The sequence below is a fragment of the Mchenga conophoros genome, linkage group LG13 (assembly GCF_057382185.1).
Source record: "Mchenga conophoros isolate Kocher_MC1m ecotype Shallow Benthic linkage group LG13, M_conophoros_male_GT1.1, whole genome shotgun sequence".
NCBI classification, from domain to species: Eukaryota; Metazoa; Chordata; class Actinopteri; order Cichliformes; family Cichlidae; genus Mchenga; species Mchenga conophoros.
Genome location: NC_140538.1, coordinates 4,827,061 through 4,846,018, shown reverse-complemented (window position 1 = coordinate 4,846,018; position 18,958 = coordinate 4,827,061). Strand labels below are relative to the sequence as shown.

General features: G+C 41.8%; 1 protein-coding gene across 1 annotated transcript in view; it reads left to right on the top strand.

The window, feature by feature from the left end:
* Positions 1-5,986, top strand: part of LOC146560724 (uncharacterized) — a 43,364-nt gene extending 37,378 nt beyond the window's left edge. The window contains exon 4 of the transcript XR_014894785.1: positions 5,918-5,986. The gene's annotated coding sequence lies outside the window, so the exon portion shown is untranslated. The remainder of the gene's footprint in view (positions 1-5,917) is intronic.
* Positions 5,987-18,958: the final 12,972 nt, after the last annotated feature.

Below are 18,958 nucleotides of genomic sequence, written 5' to 3'. Positions count from 1 at the left end.
AACAAAGCTGGGGCATAGAAGCAGAACCGAGTCGTATGTGTGGAGGGACAGTAACTGTGTGTATATGTAAGCATTTAAACACTGCAGAGAGTAGAATTAACAGTAACAGTATTGTAGAAATTCATTTCACCGAAACAATAACGTGGCGCACAGTGTGACGCATGCACCAGTTTATTGTATTTCCAGACTTGCTTTCGGCACAATTTACAGTGCACGCTACTCTATTTTTGTCAGACTTGAAATAGCCGAAATACCTTCACACTACGGAACTTCTATGGCTCTTCCGTTTGACAATCTCTCCGGTATTGGAACCATCATCTGTTTTCTCTTCGGTCACGCTCGGTTGATTTTTCTAGTCGGCACACTCATTTCCTCCATTACGCGCTGGCTCCATTACCCGCTGGCTGCTTCCCAAACAAACACACATGCGGCTTGGCACTTGTGCTGTACGTAACAAGTCACGCAACGTGACGCTGCGGCTGTGATTGGTTCGGCTCTGCGCTACTTAATTTGGATTGGCTGACCTTTTTTTTTTTTTTTTTTTTGAGGACAAGAGCGGCGAGGTCTATCGCGATAGCTTAATTTCTCTATCGAGTAAAAGTTATATCGCGATACATATCGTTATCGTTCTATCGCCCAGCTCTATGCTAACATGCTGCTACATGTCTATTTTAAATCGATGTATTGTTACCTCTATCTCTACCTCTATTTATATAACTGTACAGTAGCAACCAGCAGTCCTACCCTTTACTCAATGTGCAATACCATCAATCACATCGCACCTTATACTGCACTGAACCTACTTCTTACACTGAACCTGTAGATATGAAATGAGGCACTCACACAAAGGCCATGCCAGTGCCTGTGTTGGGGGTGTTAAGAATGGTATTTAAAGCAGATATCTCCATAAAATACTCACTTTTTCAAAATTGTCTTTCTGTATGTAATAATTATAGAATTTTAAAATGATTAGATTTTCATTTTCTATTTAATGGGGATGCATTACAAAATCACCTTTCATTATGTTGACGGAGAAGGATAAACCTGGCCAAGATCATCCAACAAAATTAATAATAAATAAATAAAAATTTCAATATTTCTCTGCTTCTCTGCTACAAACTCAATACTAAATAGAACTCCTGGTCCAATTGTATTTTAAATTGTAAAAGTAAAGCAGTTGCTGCTCAGACTTTCTAATATATCTGAAAAAGTACAGTGCAGTTCTATGAACCGAGAACCTCTAGTGAATGTAAATGTATGTAAACTGAAAACATGGCACTGGGAAACAAGGTAAAAACAACGGGTCATTTTATACAGCGTGTTTGGGGGTAAAAAAAAAAATTTGCTCTAACAGTGCCTGACTTGCCTGACACAACCACGCACAAACAAATGTGGGGTTTGAAAATCCAAAAACTGCAAACTTTACTCTGTTAAGATAAGATAAGATAAGATAACCTTTATTAGTCCCACACGTGGGAAATTTGTTTTGTCACAGCAGGAAGTGGACAGTGCAAAAGTTATGAGGCAAAAATTATTGTTATTGTGTATTCTCAAACACAAATCATCAGGAAAGCTAAGGCTGCCTATAGGAGGAGGATTGAAGATCACTTTGCTGACAACGACCCCAGAAAAATGTGGCAGGGGATCAATCACATTAATTCAATTCAATTAAATTAAATTTTATTTATATAGCGCCAAATCACAACAAAAGTCGCCTCAAGGCGCTTCATAGATACAGAGAAAAACCCAACAATCATATTACATTACCAACTACAGAAGCAATAACCAGGCAACATCTAGGACTGATGCCTCACTGGCTGAGGATCTAAACCGTTTCTTCGCCCGCTTTGAGACGACCAGGCCCTCAGCTGCCACACCACTTCCACCCGCCCCCAGCACTGGCACACTAACACTCAGGGAGCATCAAGTGAGGTGTGTTCTAAGGTCAGTGAATCCCAGGAAGGCGGCAGGTCCTGATGGAATACATGGAAAGGTTCTCAGAGCATGTGCTGACAAACTGACCGGAGTCTTCACTAAAATCTTCAACCTTTCCTTGTCATCAAACACCGTCCCCCCCTGCCTCAAAACCTCCACCATCATCCCCATCGCCAAGAAGACAGCTGTGGCCAGCCCAAATGACTACAGGCCTGTTGCACTTACGCCTGTAGTGATGAAGTGCTTTGAGAGACTGGTCTGTCAGCACATCAGGGCCGGTCTGCCTCCCACTCTGGACCCCCACCAATTTGCCTACAGGACAAATCGATCCACCGAGGACGCTATCGCCATAGCGCTCCACACTGCGCTGAGTCACCTGGAGCACAGAGGAAGCTATGTGAGAATGCTCTTTCTGGACTTCAGCTCAACATTCAATCACATCATCCCGGAGATCCTGGTCCAGAAACTGTCTCACCTGGGACTCTCCACCCCCATCTGCCTCTGGATCAAGGACTTCCTGACAAATAGACCACAGTCTGTCAGACTCGGCCCCCACCGGTCCAGCACCATCACACTCAGCACCCGGTCTCCACAAGGATGTGTTTTGAGTCCCCTCCTGTTTACGCTCTACACATCCGACTGCTCCCCTACCCATCTCTCAAACACCATCATAAAGTTCGCGGATGACACCACAGTGGTTGGACTCATCTCAAGGGGGGATGAGTCGGACTACAGAGATGAGGTCAACAGACTGACTGAGTGGTGTTCAGTTAACAACCTCCAACTGAACACCACGAAAACTAAAGAACTTATCTTGGACTTCAGGAAGGGCAGAGCAGACCCGGCCCCACTTTACATTCACGGGAACTGTGTGGAGAGGGCACACTCCATGAGGTTTCTGGGCGTGCAGATCTCTGATGACCCCTCCTGGACTGCAAATACCACGGCGGTGGTTAAAAAGGCCCAGCAGAGTCTCCACTTTCTGAGAGTGCTCAGGAGGAACAACCTGGAGGAGAGGCTGCTGGTGACATTTTACAGAGCCACCATAGAGAGCATCCTAACGTACGGCATAACAACATGGTATGCAGGGTGCTCAGCTGCGGACAGGAAAGTACTGCAGAGGGTCATCAACACAGCCCAGAAGCTCACTGGCTGCTCTCTGCCCAGCCTGGAGGTCACTGCAAACTCTCAGTACCTCAGCAGAGCTGGCAATATCATCAAGGACCACTCTCACCCCAGCAACCAACTGTTTGAACTATTACCGTCAGGCCGACGGTACAGGTCACATAAAACCAGGACAAACAGATTCAGGGATAGCTTCTTTCCCAGAGCTATCACCGTAGTAAATAAGCACAAAAACAATTGAACCTATTCCATACCGTCACTGTCATTATATTATGCTGCTATTTATACTGTCATTATATTAATGCTGCTATCCTGTATATATTGTACATACTATTGTTTGAGTACTTACGATTGTTTTTTTTGTACTTTTTATATTTTACATTTATATTTATTATTGAAACTTGCACCAAGGGAGTGGCACTCCAATTTCGTTGTACTCTGTACAATGACAATAAAGGCTATTCTAAAGGCTATTCTAAATAGATTTCCCATCACCATGTTGTGGTGATTTTCTCTTTAATTGACTAAAATCTGTTTCAGTGTTCTTCATTATTTTGTGAACAAAGCAGCAATTTTTAGCGTAGGTGAAGAAACCATCTGATTAGCTACTTATTTGAGGACTTGACCGAGCTCTGTGCAAGGTGAAGTTGATAATTGTGAACAAAAGCTGTGTTTCTCTCATTACAAAAAGGCTCCAGAGGTTGTGATAAAACACAGTGCATCTTTTCAGCGGTGTGATTTACTTTATAATAGAATCTGTTAAAATTCAGTTTGTAACATTTTTATACTTCATTGTTTACGGGGCGTTACTCTGACTGATGCTAGTCATTCAGTGATTTATTGTAGTCATTCAAGGAGCAACAGACAATTAACGCTCAGCTGATCTCATGTAGAGCTGGAGAACAAGCACAAGAGTATATGTAAGTATGTCTTTAAGCTGTAAATGTCCCTTGTGGTTTTTCTCTTAACTAAGGACTCCTCTTTGGTACCTTCAGTGGTCTTTCACAGTATTGCTGTCCTGCTGTTTTTCTCTGCTCGTCAATAAATATGTCTTCTATCCAGTATGCATATGGTTTTTCTTTTTCTTCAGCTGTGGACTCTCTGTTTACTCCGTTGTCTTCACCAAAGCAGAAAGAAGGATCCCATATTCCCTCCTCATGCATGAAGGCCAGCTCTTTATCAGTCACCCCTGTGGAGATGGAGAAAAAGAAAGATAGATTGGAGGAGGGAAAGTTTTATTGTGTTTGTGTGTCCGTGCTGGATAAACAGACAAAAGAAACACAGAGTGAAAAGCTGTAAGTAATACATAATTGCAATATCTGAAAAGATAATGGAATGGAGAGCATGCATGGCAGCACTTGTTAGGCAACAATTTATCTTTCATCAGGCCACAAACAGACTTCATGAGGACATTCTTATGTTGCGTTACATTTCAGTCAAACATGCACATACTCACTGGGATTTGGTCGCTAGCTTTACGCTAAAGGTTGTGTTTTTAACAGCTTAATCAAGAGAGATCCCCCAGATAATACTTTCCCCCTGAGAACAAGGCTTCTTCAGAGCATTACATTTCACATAATACACAGAAAGTCACAAACTGCAACACTTAAGGTTCTTGACATTGTCTTTCATTACTTCCCCTCTGCACTGCTTTCAGTCCACCTGTTTGACAGCTTGATGTGGATTTATTAATCCTGGTTTCAGTGTGAAGAGCTTCTGTGAGACCAGTGACCTCATATGTTGAGGTCATACATCAGCTCTACACACACACAGCGATGGGGATTTCAACTTCTTTTGCTTTCCTTGGTCACCTCTCTGCACAACTTGACTCTTACCAATTCCAGTTCTTCACATGGACAACTGAATTTTTCACTAATATTAAAAAAAGTAAGATTGAAATGTTCAGTATGAGCTATGGCCCAGAGCAATTCTCTACTCAGCTAGTTCTCACTGAATCATGTACACTCTCATTCTCCACTTACTGTCATGTGTTCTGCATCATTTCTTTGGTCTCTTGATGGCTTCTCTTTGTGCTGCTTTCTGACATGATCTTTCTTGTCTGTTGAAATGCCACAACTGTGACTCTTGATATCTCTATTATTTGTCATTTTTTAAGCTGCTAGGCACTCGATTCATTTAATGTTACTCTATAGTTATGCAATCTGGGCAAAGGGGAATGACAGCTGTATCTATGCTTTGCTTTAAGCGCAGAAATTTGAATATCAATGTTTTAAGTGGTTGAGGTTAAGATTTAGAAAACTTAAATCTGGAATCTTAAATCTGCATTAGACTTTACAAATAATATTTTTTCTTGACAGATAACAAGTGACTGACATTGCTGATTGGCTTGTACTGTTGCATGTGTAGGAGGTGGCACATGTTCCCAGCCAAGACGGCATAGGAACAGAATTATTAAAAGAACCCTCCTGTGTTCAGTAATTTTAATAAAATTATCTCCATGATCAAGAAAAAGCAATAATTTGATTACTTTGAACACTCATTATCTGTAAAGACTGAACCACTTTGCATGATTTATTCTGGTTTGAAATCATGTTTTTCATGTTTTTTCCCCCCAAGTAGAAGCAGTTTGTCCTTCACACATTCCTCCATCCGTTGTCTCAGAGGAGCTTTTAGTGCGCTTTTGGAGTTTGTGAATAATCAAAAACATCGCTCCTGGTTGGTTTGCCGAGTGTGTGTAATTTTTGTTGGAGAGCATGCATTGGGAACACTTGAGAGAGACAGACAGTGTAAGAGAGAAAAAGAGGTTGATGGAGGGAAAGAGAATGTAAGGCCAAGCTGCTGTTTGGTTAGGCAGTGAAGAGATATTTTCTACAGTGTGTTCCCTTTCCATCCACAGGGGCCAACTCTTTATCTGCTTCCTCTGTGAGCAGGCAGGAAAAGACGGTGGTATGAGAGAAAGGCGATGGACACAGTTACCTGAAAAAAGACTGGAAATGGTGGTGAAAGAAGAACAAGGCACATCAAGGGGATATGGACCTTCTTCCTTTCTCCCACATGTTGAGAACAAAAGTACAAGTTTATTGTATGTGCACATTGCATTACAAGAAAAGCTACTGTTTTCTTAGAGTAGGACTAGCTTTTGAAAGAAGAAATAATCTTTTCTCTAAAATAAACAAAACAAGTTTGATTCTCAAGCAACAAAATACCAACAAGCCTAACTCAGTAACTCACTATCATTATATTTTTTCATTAATGTAGACAGTCATTAAACAGGTATTATTTATCCACATGCAGTGTGTTTGCCTCATTTAAAAGCTGTTTTTTAATGGCTTTAACACTAATTTGGGCAAGATCGGGATAGACAAAGCGTTCAACAGGATTTGGCAGCGTGGTGAAGTCGTAATGATTTAAGATAAGTGAGGTTGATTGTATGTCAACAATTTGTATGCGCCTGCTTTAATATCAACTTGTAAGAGGCGATTCAAGAGCAGCCCTGCAAAGTCCATGGTCGCTCTGAGTACTATCATCTTAAATTGGTTAATTCTGTAATCTTGTAGGTACACTGATGTCTCTATTAGTTCTCTTCTTGAAGAAAAACTTGGCTGAGGCTAAATTACATAATGTACTTAATGAGCACATCTGAAGATTTTTGCCAGCTTATTTGGAGCAATTATATTACACATCTGTAACTTGCAGTTTTAACAAATAAGATTATCTCGTCAGAATACATGTTGACTTCAAAATAAACGTATCTCATCATAAAAAGCACACTTTACATTTTGGATTCCAGCACTGAAATTTTAGTATTCCAGGGTATTACATACTGATAGTTATTCAAAACAACTTTGTGTCTCCCAGATATGCAATAGGTGTCCTAACCAGCAATCCACTGGCTTTATGGTGACAGTTAGATATCTTCTAAGTCATCACATATTGGCCACGTGTGCTTCTTTTAAGTGCGATGTTTCTAAAAAAGGTTAGATCCCATATTTAAACACACATTTGTACACAACATATAACCAACCACACTTATCCTAAGCCATTACTGCTATCCATATCCACTATCCTGTCTACATTATTTTAAAATAAAGAAAAATATTTGTAATACTGATATTGGTGCTGAAATATTAAGTATATTTGCATTAATCTTTTTTTTTTTAAATCTTCCATGAAAAAGTAAAATCTACTCTTGTCACCTAACATGTGATCGCCACTTCTCGCCCATGAGGCTGTGTTTTAGCAAAAGTGTTCCACTGATATTTCCCTGCTTCTCCTTTGGATCCTGAATACACAGAATGTGATTACATAAATAGTAAGCATTACAGAAAGCCTGCCAAACCTGCCTATGGTAATATAATAATAGTTTAATAAAAATCTGACGAAGCTTGAAAATCAGATGACAATCGTGAATCTCTTCAGTCTATGTCAGCTTCTCCTCACACTTTCCTGTTTTTATCAACATATTCTCTCTTTCTTTCTCTCTGACTCACTATGGAGTGAAGAAAACAGATTTGTACTTGGCACTTTGTTTGGAAGATAATTACCTAGACCTCTGTAGTCTGCTCACTGAGCCTGTCTAAAAAAGATATACTCTCACTCACACACACACACACACACACACACACACACACACACACACACACACACACACAAGGGAGAGAGAGGATCCATCCTCAGAATTAGTGATGTCGTAACTATGGTGGATCTGTTGGAATGCCTGCTGTTGTGTTCAAGCACTTTTACATACAGACACGTACACACTGCCAGTGTCCTCGTGTCTTGTAGACTGTGACAGAAAATATTCGCCCACCTGCTCCTCTTCATTATCCAAAATGCAGAGCTGTAGATGTAGGGCGGAATATCTGGCCGGTTACCTTCCTCTTCTGTCTTTCTCGCCTCTCCCTTCCTTTCATTTCCTCCTCTTTGTTCCCCCTCTCCATTTTGTTACAGCTCCATCTGTTTCCCTTCCTATTCCTTTTGGGTTACCGTTTGTAACTACTCCCCCCCCTTGTGCAGTGCATATTCACCTAATTTTTTCCCCTTTTGGTTCTCTCCTCCCCTTGTTTCCTCCCTTCTCTTATTTCTGTCACTCAGTATTTTGACTCCACAGTCGTATTCAGTGTTTTCTCCGTCTACTTTTCTCCCTTTATTCTGTTTTCTTGCAGTGCTGTCTTCTACATTGCATTGTTTCCTCTCCTTCCCACCCCTCTTGTCTTTCTCTTATTCCATTATCTTGTCTTCTTACCTTCTTATCTTTTCACCTCCTCCCTTCCCTTTTTGGTCTTTTTTATTTCCTCTCTGGTAATATTCTTAAATACATGTTCTTTAATATTTCCTTCATTTTTTACTCTCTTTTCTTCTACTCTTTATTAACTTGTTTCCTCTCCTTTTCTTCCGTGGTTCTTTCTCATCTTAATCTACTTTTCCACATCTTGCTTCTTGTTTCTTTTAATGTTCCATCTTTGTGTTTCCACCCGTCTCCTTTTCATCATTCCTTCGTGTCGCCCCTTTATGCTCTTTTGTCCTCTCCTCCTACTTTTCATCTCTTCCTACTTTTCTTTTGGTTCTTTTTATCCATGTTTCTACTCCTTCCTGTTTCTCTCACCTGTTCATTCTTCTCTTCTCCTTTGAATGCTTTCCACGTATTCAATTACTCTGGAGTTGATTACATGCTTAAAATGCGACACTGAAGGGCAAATGGTTACTTACTTTCAGAAGGAAATCTAGGGGTGTCCTGCTTATGATGCTGCAAGGTTTCTCCCCTGCTTTTGTTTTGTTTACATGCTTTAAGAGGCACCTGTCCTGCTTTATGCTGTGAGGTGTGTGGTGTAGCAAGAAGAGGGAGGGAGGGAGAGAGGGAGGGAGGATTCTCCATAGGAAGGATGCGGCAGTCTCTCTGACCTTGCACCTTTCATTACAGATAACACTTTGGTGCTCAGTTGGTTACATTGTGCTATTTAAATTGGATGGTTTTACTGAACATGTTATCAGCTGACTGATGCATACCTTCCCAAGCGACCTCTCTTGATGTTTCATTTGCCCTTTAGTACACACACACACACACACACACACACACACACACACACACACACACACACACACACACACACACACACACACACGAGATGCCATGTTTTAAACAAGCACAGAATATTCAAACAGTGATGAAGCAAACTTTGGTTTGGTCCCTCTGTTAATTAGTGCTTGTCAAAGATGAGTAAAAAAAAAAACTTTAAGAGTGATTTTGCATATTTTGCATATTGATTTTGCATATTTTAAAGTATTTGTCAGACATGGACGTAAACCTTAGATGAAAGGAAGTGCTTGGATTTTGACCTCACATTCTTAAATCTACAGGTGTAGATTGTGCTATGATGATAAAAATACCCCTCATGGGTATCAGGGGACTTTCTGATATCGCAGATCGAGCACAATCTAACCCCTTACCTTAACTCATGTTTACATAAAGGCTTCCTCCTCACAAAGCATGTTCTAGCTCCCTTTCTACACTAAGTTTCTACATGATGCAGAACAACACAATCACAATATTTGATTTCATTTTATTACACTTAAATTGACTGTGTATGTAACTTTGAAGGAAAAATCTGTAAACAGGTTGCAGTAATTTTACAGTGAGTGGCAGCTGGATGCCAGTAAGTTACTGTACACACTGTACAAGTTCATAGTAGTTTTGCTGTTAATGAAAGTTACAGTCTATCAATATACCAGCAAATATAGTTTAGTCTTCTGCAGAAGACACTGACACTATGTGTCAGTTATTGAAAATTCCCATCCCTTGATTCCTGGTGTGTGTATTTATAGTGTGTGTTACCTTGTCCTCGTTGCTGGTTCGTCTGCGTCTCTCCGTCCGTCATTCTATGTTCACTCGCTGCATCATTCTCTACATCTCCCTGCATCTCCGTTTGTGTCTCAAGGTTTCCGGTTAGCTTTATTCTTAGTTTTTTCCAGTTTAGGTTTTACTCAGTTCTTTTATTGCCACCCTCGCCTTTTGTTGTATGTGCACACTCCACATCTTGGGTCCGTTAATAATCCACACGGTTTGCCCGGCTAACCGTGACAAATATATAATTGCATGTAAGGAATATTTGAGTTCTTACTTTGGCCCCTTTAAAATATCACATTACCTTTAAAAAAAAAAAAATCATATATTTTCTTATAAAAGTTCATACTATTATGACCTCCAGTATAGTCAGATAAAAAAGCTCTTTTTCATTGGATTGTTGTATAGTTTTAATACTGACACAATCCTGAATAACTTAGATCAAGCTGTACTTAAAATGAAAAATCCCTTAAACATTATCTGACTTGGTTTATTGACAGCATAATTGTACTGAACTTAGAATATTTTTAGGCTGAATGCAAATGAAAAGCCTTAAAACAGACTGAGGAAGTCACCCAGATAAGTGAAATGGGATTTTTTTTCACTGAAAACAAAACTGCAACCTTCTTCTTAAAACCCAAACTTACCGTTTGTAGAGAAACTGCTGTTTTGAAAGCTCATTAGCTCATGAAACATTTGCTGGTTGCTGCAGACACTCAAGTTTTAGTTTTATTAGATTTGAGTACTGAATTTGACAGTACAGATTGATGTATTTTATTCACTCACCTCAAATACCTGGTTGGTGTTTCCAGAACAAAGTTGGTTTTATTTTTACTTAGGGTCGGTCTTCTGCTGTTGATGTTGGAATGTCACATTCATCTTCTATGAAGACCTGTGGAGAACCTCAGGAGTCTGTCCTTGGCCCTCTACTCTTTTCTTTATACACATTATTTCTAGGATAGTCATTCACAATCATAGTTTGAATCATCACTTTTATGCAAATTACACAGCTCAGCTGTGTCCAAAAGGAGATAGAGACAGTTATACATGCTTTTATCTTCTCTAGGTTAGAAAATTGAGGTCATGTACTGTGTGCGGCAGGCAGGAAGTGAGGACCCAAATGGAGACAGGGAACTCAAAAACAGCTTTATCGCTGATAACCAACATTAACTAAACTGGGAATCAACTAGGCCGGAAGGCAGGCTTGGCAAAAGTAACGCAATGAAAAGCGGAGGAAGATGCAAACACTAAATATAAAAGCGAAACACAGCTGTCACTAATTACACTGACTTGATGGGGAGAGCAAAACAGAACATGACGCACGCCAACGAGAGACTATCAAAGTAAAACAGGAAGTATAACACAGAGACGTGGACCTGACACAGAGACAGAGGCATGAACTGTGGGAATAGAATTTTCAGCTTTATTCCATTGTGTTGCCAGAGGGTTATGAATTTCTGATGTGCCTTTGTGAACTTCTGTCCAATATCACTTTGAAATTTTGACATTTAAGAAAATATGAACTTACAAAAATAACTCCAAATGATCAGTTTGACAGCTATTCACACAGCCTGTGGAAACCCTCATATTAAGATTTTGGAATCAAATTAGGCACTAAAACATTTTCCTGTGCATTATCCAAGAAACATTGGCCAAATGGGGAAAGAACTTTGTAAAGACTTTGTTTAGACTAATGCAGGCTGTGGGGTGATAACTTTAGTACCTCCAAGCATTTGAGGGCTTGTCCTTGATTGTAGGTGAGTTAGACTTAGTGCGCTGGTTTATTCATCCATCCCACCCGTGTGGTGAAGAGCCTTGGCATGAATTATTCTCATTTTCATTTCTTGACATTGAGACCATCCCTTGTGGACCTTCATCTGGGACTTTTATTGAAACTGCTGCAGCAATGGGAATGACACTTTATCATCAGTAATTTTGAGAATTACTCAAAGTCAAACTCAAGTACATCCTGAATGAATTTGATTTTTTATTTATTTTTTGGTGGGGCAAGAATGTACCCAGTTGCCACTTTGGGATTTATGTTCTTAAGTAGATCTGGCTGTCGCTGCTGAAAATAAACACTGAAGATAATGAGGGCTATGTTTTTTTTGTTTTTTTTTTAATAAAATGTGTGCATTTCTCTTTTTCTCCTAATTACTTGTTGTAAGTGAGCCGTAGTCCTTAGCAAAATAAAAATACCCAAGCAATTATCCATCTTGTTTACAAAGTGAATGTCCCATCAGAAAAGCTAATTGCAATTTCCAGCATAATAAAAAAATATTTTTTTGAAAGAGTAATTGCTATTATGGCAATGTGTGTGAATTATGTGTTAAAGTGCATAATACACAACACTAGAATAAAGTCAAATTGTTCTCTCAGGTCCAACTTCCTGGGCTGAATAACAAAACCAATCCAGAGGAATAAAAAAAATTAATTCGACTAATGGACATTTGAGGCTCACTATAAAAGCAAGGAAATCTCCAGAAAAAGCAAACTACCAAAATTTACAGCAGAAGTAAACAAAGGATGGCCCAAAAAACAATGTCTGGTCCCAACAATTGTTTAGTTGTTTATTTATTTTTTAAAAGCAAAACCTTGAAAGTATAATTATTAATATTAAAGCTTAAAGTTAGGGGTTGGACAGGTGGATGACCACACACCAACTGGAGGTGGTAGTTTCTTCTTCTCACTTCAACTAATGTGTATATATATATATATATATATATATATATATATATATATGTTAGTTTTATATATATAAAAACACCCAGCACGCCCCTGCGGGCGGTTTATCCTTCAAGCTCGGGTCCTCTACCAGAGGCCTGGGAGCTTGAGGGTCCTGCGCAGTATCTTAGCTGTTCCCAGGACTGCGCTCTTCTGGACAGAGATCTCCGATGTTGTTCCCGGGATCTGCTGGAGCCACTCGCCTAGCTTGGGAGTCACCACCACCTAGTGCTCCGATTACCACGGGGACCACCGTTACCTTCACCCTCCACATCCTCTCGAGCTCTTCTCTGAGCCCTTGGTATTTCTCCAGCTTCTCGTGTTCCTTCTTCCTGATATTGCTGTCATTCGGAACCGCTACATCGATCACTACGGCCGTCTTCTTCTGTTTGTCTACCACCACTATGTCCGGTTGGTTAGCCACCACCATTTTGTCCGTCTGTATCTGGAAGTCCCACAGGATCTTAGCTCGGTCATTCTCCACCACCCTTGGGGGCATCTCCCATTTTGACCTCGGGACTTCCAGATTATACTCGGCACAAATGTTCCTGTACACTATGCCGGCCACTTGGTTATGGCGTTCCATGTATGCCTTGCCTGCTAGCATCTTGCACCCTGCTGTTATGTGCTGGATTGTCTTTGGGGCATCTTTACACAGCCTGCACCTGGGGTCTTGCCTGGTGTGATAGACCCCAGCCTCTATGGATCTTGTGCTCAGAGCTTGTTCTTGTGCTGCCATGATTAGTGCCTCTGTGCTGTCTTTCAGTCCAGCTTTGTCCAGCCACTGGTAGGATTTCTGGATATCAGCCACCTCCTCTATCTGCCGGTGGTACATACCGTGCAGGGGCCTGTCCTTCCATGATGGTTCCTCGTCTCCCTCCTCTTTCTTGGGTTTCTGCTGCCTGAGGTATTCACTGAGCACTCGGTCAGTTGGGGCCATCTTCCCAATGTATTCTTGGATGTTCGTTGTCTCATCCTGGACTGTGGTGCTGACACTCACCAGTCCCCGGCCCCCTTCCTTCCGCTTAGCGTACAGCCTCAGGGTGCTGGACTTGGGGTGAAACCCTCCATGCATGGTAAGGAGCTTTCTTGTCTTTATGTCAGTGGCTTCTATCTCCTCCTTTGGCCAGCCTATTACCCCAGCAGGGTACCTGATCACGGGCAGGGCGTACGTGTTGATGGCCCGGATCTTGTTCTTACCATTCAGCTGACTCCTCAGGACTTGCCTGACCCTCTGCAGGTACTTGGTGGTTGCAGCTTTTCTAGCGGCCTCTTCATGGTTCCCATTCGCCTGCGGGATCCCCAGGTACTTGTAACTGTCCTCTATGTCTGCAATGTTGCCTTCTGGTAGTTCAATCCCCTCAGTTCTGACTACCTTCCCTCTCTTTGTTACCATCCGACTACACTTCTCCAGTCCGAATGACATTCCAATGTCATTGCTGTATAGCCTGGTAGTGTGGATCAGTGAATCGATGTCTCGTTCACTCTTGGCATACAGCTTGATGTCATCCATTTACAGGAGGTGGCAGACAACTGCTTCGTTCCGTAGTCGGTATCCGTAGCCAGTCTTGTTAATGATCTCACTGAGGGGGTTCAGGCCTATGCAGAACAGCAGTGGGGACAGAGCATCTCCTTGGTAGATCCCGCACTTGATGGTGACTTGTGCTATGGGCTTGGAGTTGGCCTCTAGTGTTGTACGCCACATCCCCATTGAGTTCCTGATGAAGGCTCTTAGGGTCCCATTGATCTTGTACAATTCTAGGCATTCCAGTATCCAGCTGTGGGGCATTGAGTCATAGGCCTTCTTGTAATCAATCCAGGCAGTGCACAGGTTGGTCAGTCTGGTCTTGCAGTCTCGGCTGACTGTTCTGTCTACCAGTAGCTGGTGTTTGCGCCTCTGGTATACTTGCCAATCCCTTTCTGTGTCCCGCTCATGTATTGACCCATGTGCCTGTTCATCTTAGCCGATATGATGCCTGACAGGAGCTTCCATGTAGTACTGAGGCAGGTTATTGGTCGGTAGTTGGAGGGGACCGGTCCCTTCTTGGGGTCCTTGGGGATCAGGACCGTCCGACCTTCGGTTAGCCATTCCGGGTGTCTCTCGTTAACTAGCAGCTGGTTCATTTGTGCTGCCAGACGCTCGTGGAGTGCAGTCAGCTTCTTTAGCCAGTAGGCGTGAACCATGTCGGGCTCTGGTGCTGTCCAACTCTTCATACTTGAGACCCTTTCTTGGATATCTGCCACTGTGATGGTTACTGGACCCTGTTCAGGGAGGTCGCTGTGGTCTGCCCTCAGATCCACTAGCCACTGAGCATTGCCGTTATGGGTTGCATCCTTCTCCCATATGCTCTTCCAGTATTGCTCCGTCTCCGGCCTTGGTGGTGCTGTTCTCGTATTGTTCCCTTGCCACTGAGAGTACACCATTGCTGGTTCTGTGGAGAACAGCTGGTTTATTCTCCTGCCTTCTATCTCTCTGGTATACCTCCTCAAGCGGCTGGCCAAGGCTATGAGTCTTTGCTTGGCAGTTTCCAAGGCCTTAGGTATGGACAGCTTGCTGTATTTCTTATGCACCTTCTTTGTCGCACCTTTCTGCAACTCCGTTACTTGGCTAACCTCCCTCCGTGCTACTTTGATCTTGCCCTCTAGCCTCCTTCTCCATGGAGGGTACTGCCCCTTGTGGCTGTTCAACTTGTAGCCAAGCATCTCACTGATCACTGCTGCCATATTGTAGATCAACTTGTTAGTGTCGGTAATCGTGGTTGTAGGTATCGTCCGTAGTGCTGCATTAACATCATCTAGCAGACCTTCTGAGGGTACTTCACGTAATCTTGGTAACCGACTACGGGGGATACAGGTTTCAAGCTTGGCCATGATCCTATTTTTCAGGTCAGTTCCTCAACGATCCTTCTCCTATCGCACTTGGGGCTATGTACCCAATCTCGGGTGGGGGTGATGATATCTCCCCCCTGACCTGGCGTCCTGACTCCTCCTTGCCATAGCATTTGTGTTGTACCTCGTCAATCTCTAGCTGTGAGAGCAGTCCCTTCTTTCGAATGTTGGAACACTGAGCTACTAGTTGTTTCGCCGTCATTGTGGATGTTGGGTATCGAAGAATCCATAGGTCACGCATCCTATTCATGTAGCCCCTTCCGCCGGGGTTACTTGCGTAGTAGCATTCCAACAATGCCCTGTTTTCGTCTCTTGCCCACCGATGCCTTCTTGTTCCAGTAGCCCACTTTTCGTCAGGGTGCCCTGGTTCCTCAACACCTGACGCGGACCTTGTTGATCCGGGCGACGTCCGAGCCGGCATGCCTTCATATTTATCTGTCTCGCTCATGTCTGCGATAGGCTTGCTTAGCATAGGGGGTCTAGCCTTAGGACCCTTACTGGATATAGACGCCCCAGGCAGGAATCAAACTTGCGATCCTCTGTTCCAAAGGCGTGTAGTCTAACCACTACGCTATCCAGCTATATATATATTTAATAATTATCCTAAAAATTAAGATAAAACTGGGCTTCATAAAACAATAAGTAGTGGTTTTTCTTACATTGTTTTAATACAGTTTATATTTAATCAGCTGTGGCTGTACTTGAACTCTCACAGTTACACTGCTTTTCCAGAAATGTAATTTTAGCTACACATATAGCCTAATCAGATTTCCTTTGTTGTTCCATAAATGAAGTTTCATTATGTGGAAACATTACGACTAGTTTTATATTGTCACAGAAAGAGAACTGATGACAATTACATCCCAAACTTGAATCCTCCTTTTATTAGAGGTGGAGGCAGTGTATGATGGGATCTCCTTCTCTCTTACACATATACACGGAAACAGAAGTTTTTTGCTCACACATAGCTGGACTACACAGCTCCTGACAGACTTGCATGTCTGAGAAGCACACTGTTAACAGGACGCAAAGTCTGAGTCACACTGTGCAATGAGCCCCAGGCCCACTCAAACATACAACTCATCATCACACCTCAGTAAACACACACACACACACACACACACACACACACACACACGCACACACACACACACACACACACACAAACACACACAAACACACACACACACACACACACACACACACACATAATCCCAGGAGTGTTACGGCAGCTCAGTAGGTTAAAGCAAATAGCAGGTACTCATCAAAGGATGATGGGATGAATCTGGCTCAGGACCCCTCGTGCGTGTCATCCTTGAACTCCCTCTCATACAGTGAGGAGTGACATGCTGTCCCTCCTCACTGTATGCTATCCAATATATCTGAACTAGCATGAAAAACAATTTTTTTTTAAATCTCACAACCTCAAAACATTCTTGATCCTCACCCTTGAAAAAGTCTAGATTAGGAGATATTCAGAATTCTCAGCTGAAGATTTCCTGTGAGTATTCATTTCTTTGGTGGATGAATATAAGCAAACTGAGCTGTTAGTTTCACTTTGTGTTTGTATTCTTATTAAGTGTATCTATCCCATTTGCTTCTTCTTGAGCAATGGAAACTTTTTCAATGCACAAAAGAATGGCAATTGGAGCTCTCTTCTGCTTTGCTTGAGGGGAGGCTTCCTTGGATAAAGATTAGTCAAAGATTATAACACCATCTACTCATGCTCATTGCCCTTTCACCCTTATGCCTCTTCTTCAAGAGCCTCTGTTTCTATCATTAACTTCCAGAGTGTGTAGATATTTTGTGCATGTATGTGTTGTGAAATGTGTGTGCATGTGTGTTTGTATGTGTGCCTGTCAGTGTTGGGAAGGTTACTTTTAAAATGTATTCCATTACAGAATACAGAATACATGCCCCAAAATGTATTCTGTAACGTATTCCGTTACGTTACTCAATGACAGTAACGTATTCTGAATACTTTGGATTACTTAATATATTATCATGCTTTTTACAACAACGTGAATGTACTATTGCTGTGTGATTTATTACTATTACTGAAGGTCCGCAGCTCCGAACCGTAGTAAAGGGACCTCTCTCTAATACGTCGGGTTCGTGTGGGGCTCGTAGCCGAAAACTAGCTTTACTTTGTTGTCTGGGTCAACTTTGTTAGCCAGAGACAGAGAGAGGCGTTGAAAGGCTGCTCCAACAGAACTTATTGTTTCGGAGGAAAACACGAACACGGTGTACAGTCGAGTCTAAATAGCTTACTTACAACTGGGCTTGTCAGGCACTCTTCTTGGCTGCAGTGGTTATTATTATATTTACATGCTTCCAGCTCCCGTTTTTGCTCGATGACACCTCGTACTTTTCCACTCTCCTTTTTCTCCCTCCTCGCTCAAAGACACATAACGGGTATGGCAGTCCATTCTCCCTGCAGCACGGACTACACTGCCCATGAGGCTACATTCTTTAGAGCTATGCCTGTAGCATTCTGCCTATTAGCTTAGCACAACAACAACAACAACAACAACAACAACAACAACAACAACAACAAGGCACACTCTCACCCAGGAAACACAGTCGCAGAGAGAGAGAGAGAGAGAGAGCGTTGCCCTGTAACCATGGCAACCGTAACGCTGCCGCCTGGAACAACAGAACGTAGCTGTCAAACAAAACCCAAATAGTCCTGACCCGCCACAATATGAAACAGGAAAATACCACCGTGTAACCCATTTATTTCAACAAAGTAACTGTATTCTAAATACCACCTTTTTAAACGGTAACTGTAATGGAATACAGTTACTCATATTTTCTATTTTAAATACGTAACGGTGGTACATGTATTCCGTTACTCCCCAACACTGGTGCCTGTATACTTAATAGAACAATAACTGCCTGCTGACTGGTTTAACCAAGACATCTTGCAGTACAGTGAACGTCTGCAGACCCTCGGACACATACACTTCCAGCAGAGTGATTGATTACATGTCAGAGGTGTGAGTAAATTTGCAGATTTGTATTTTTTGTTATTGTGTGTGTCTGTGAGTGAGATAGATTCTTGAAATGGTTTATAGCTTTCATGGCATTTAAAGAAAGAAGAAATAAGTCAGAGATAAAAAAAAAAAAAAGCAAAAAAAAAGCTATATAACATCACAAGAAATGCAAATGGACATTACTACCTGTGGTGAAAATCGAATCAATATGGAGAGCCACCGTCTCCATGTTTTTACTGTCCCTAATGTTTCATTTGACAGAACCCACACAGAACTGAACCGTTTGAATAGCACATCCACAACAGGGTGAACTGATGCAACAAAAGGCAAAACTACTTTTGGTGCATTCATTTCATCAGAGAAATGTCTTTTAAAAGTTCTAAATGCCTGCGTATTTCAAACTTTAAACAAAATACATGAGTTATTTAGAATGAACATTCATAAACTGTCATAAACAGAAAGCAGGAGGATAAAAGACTTTCAACAT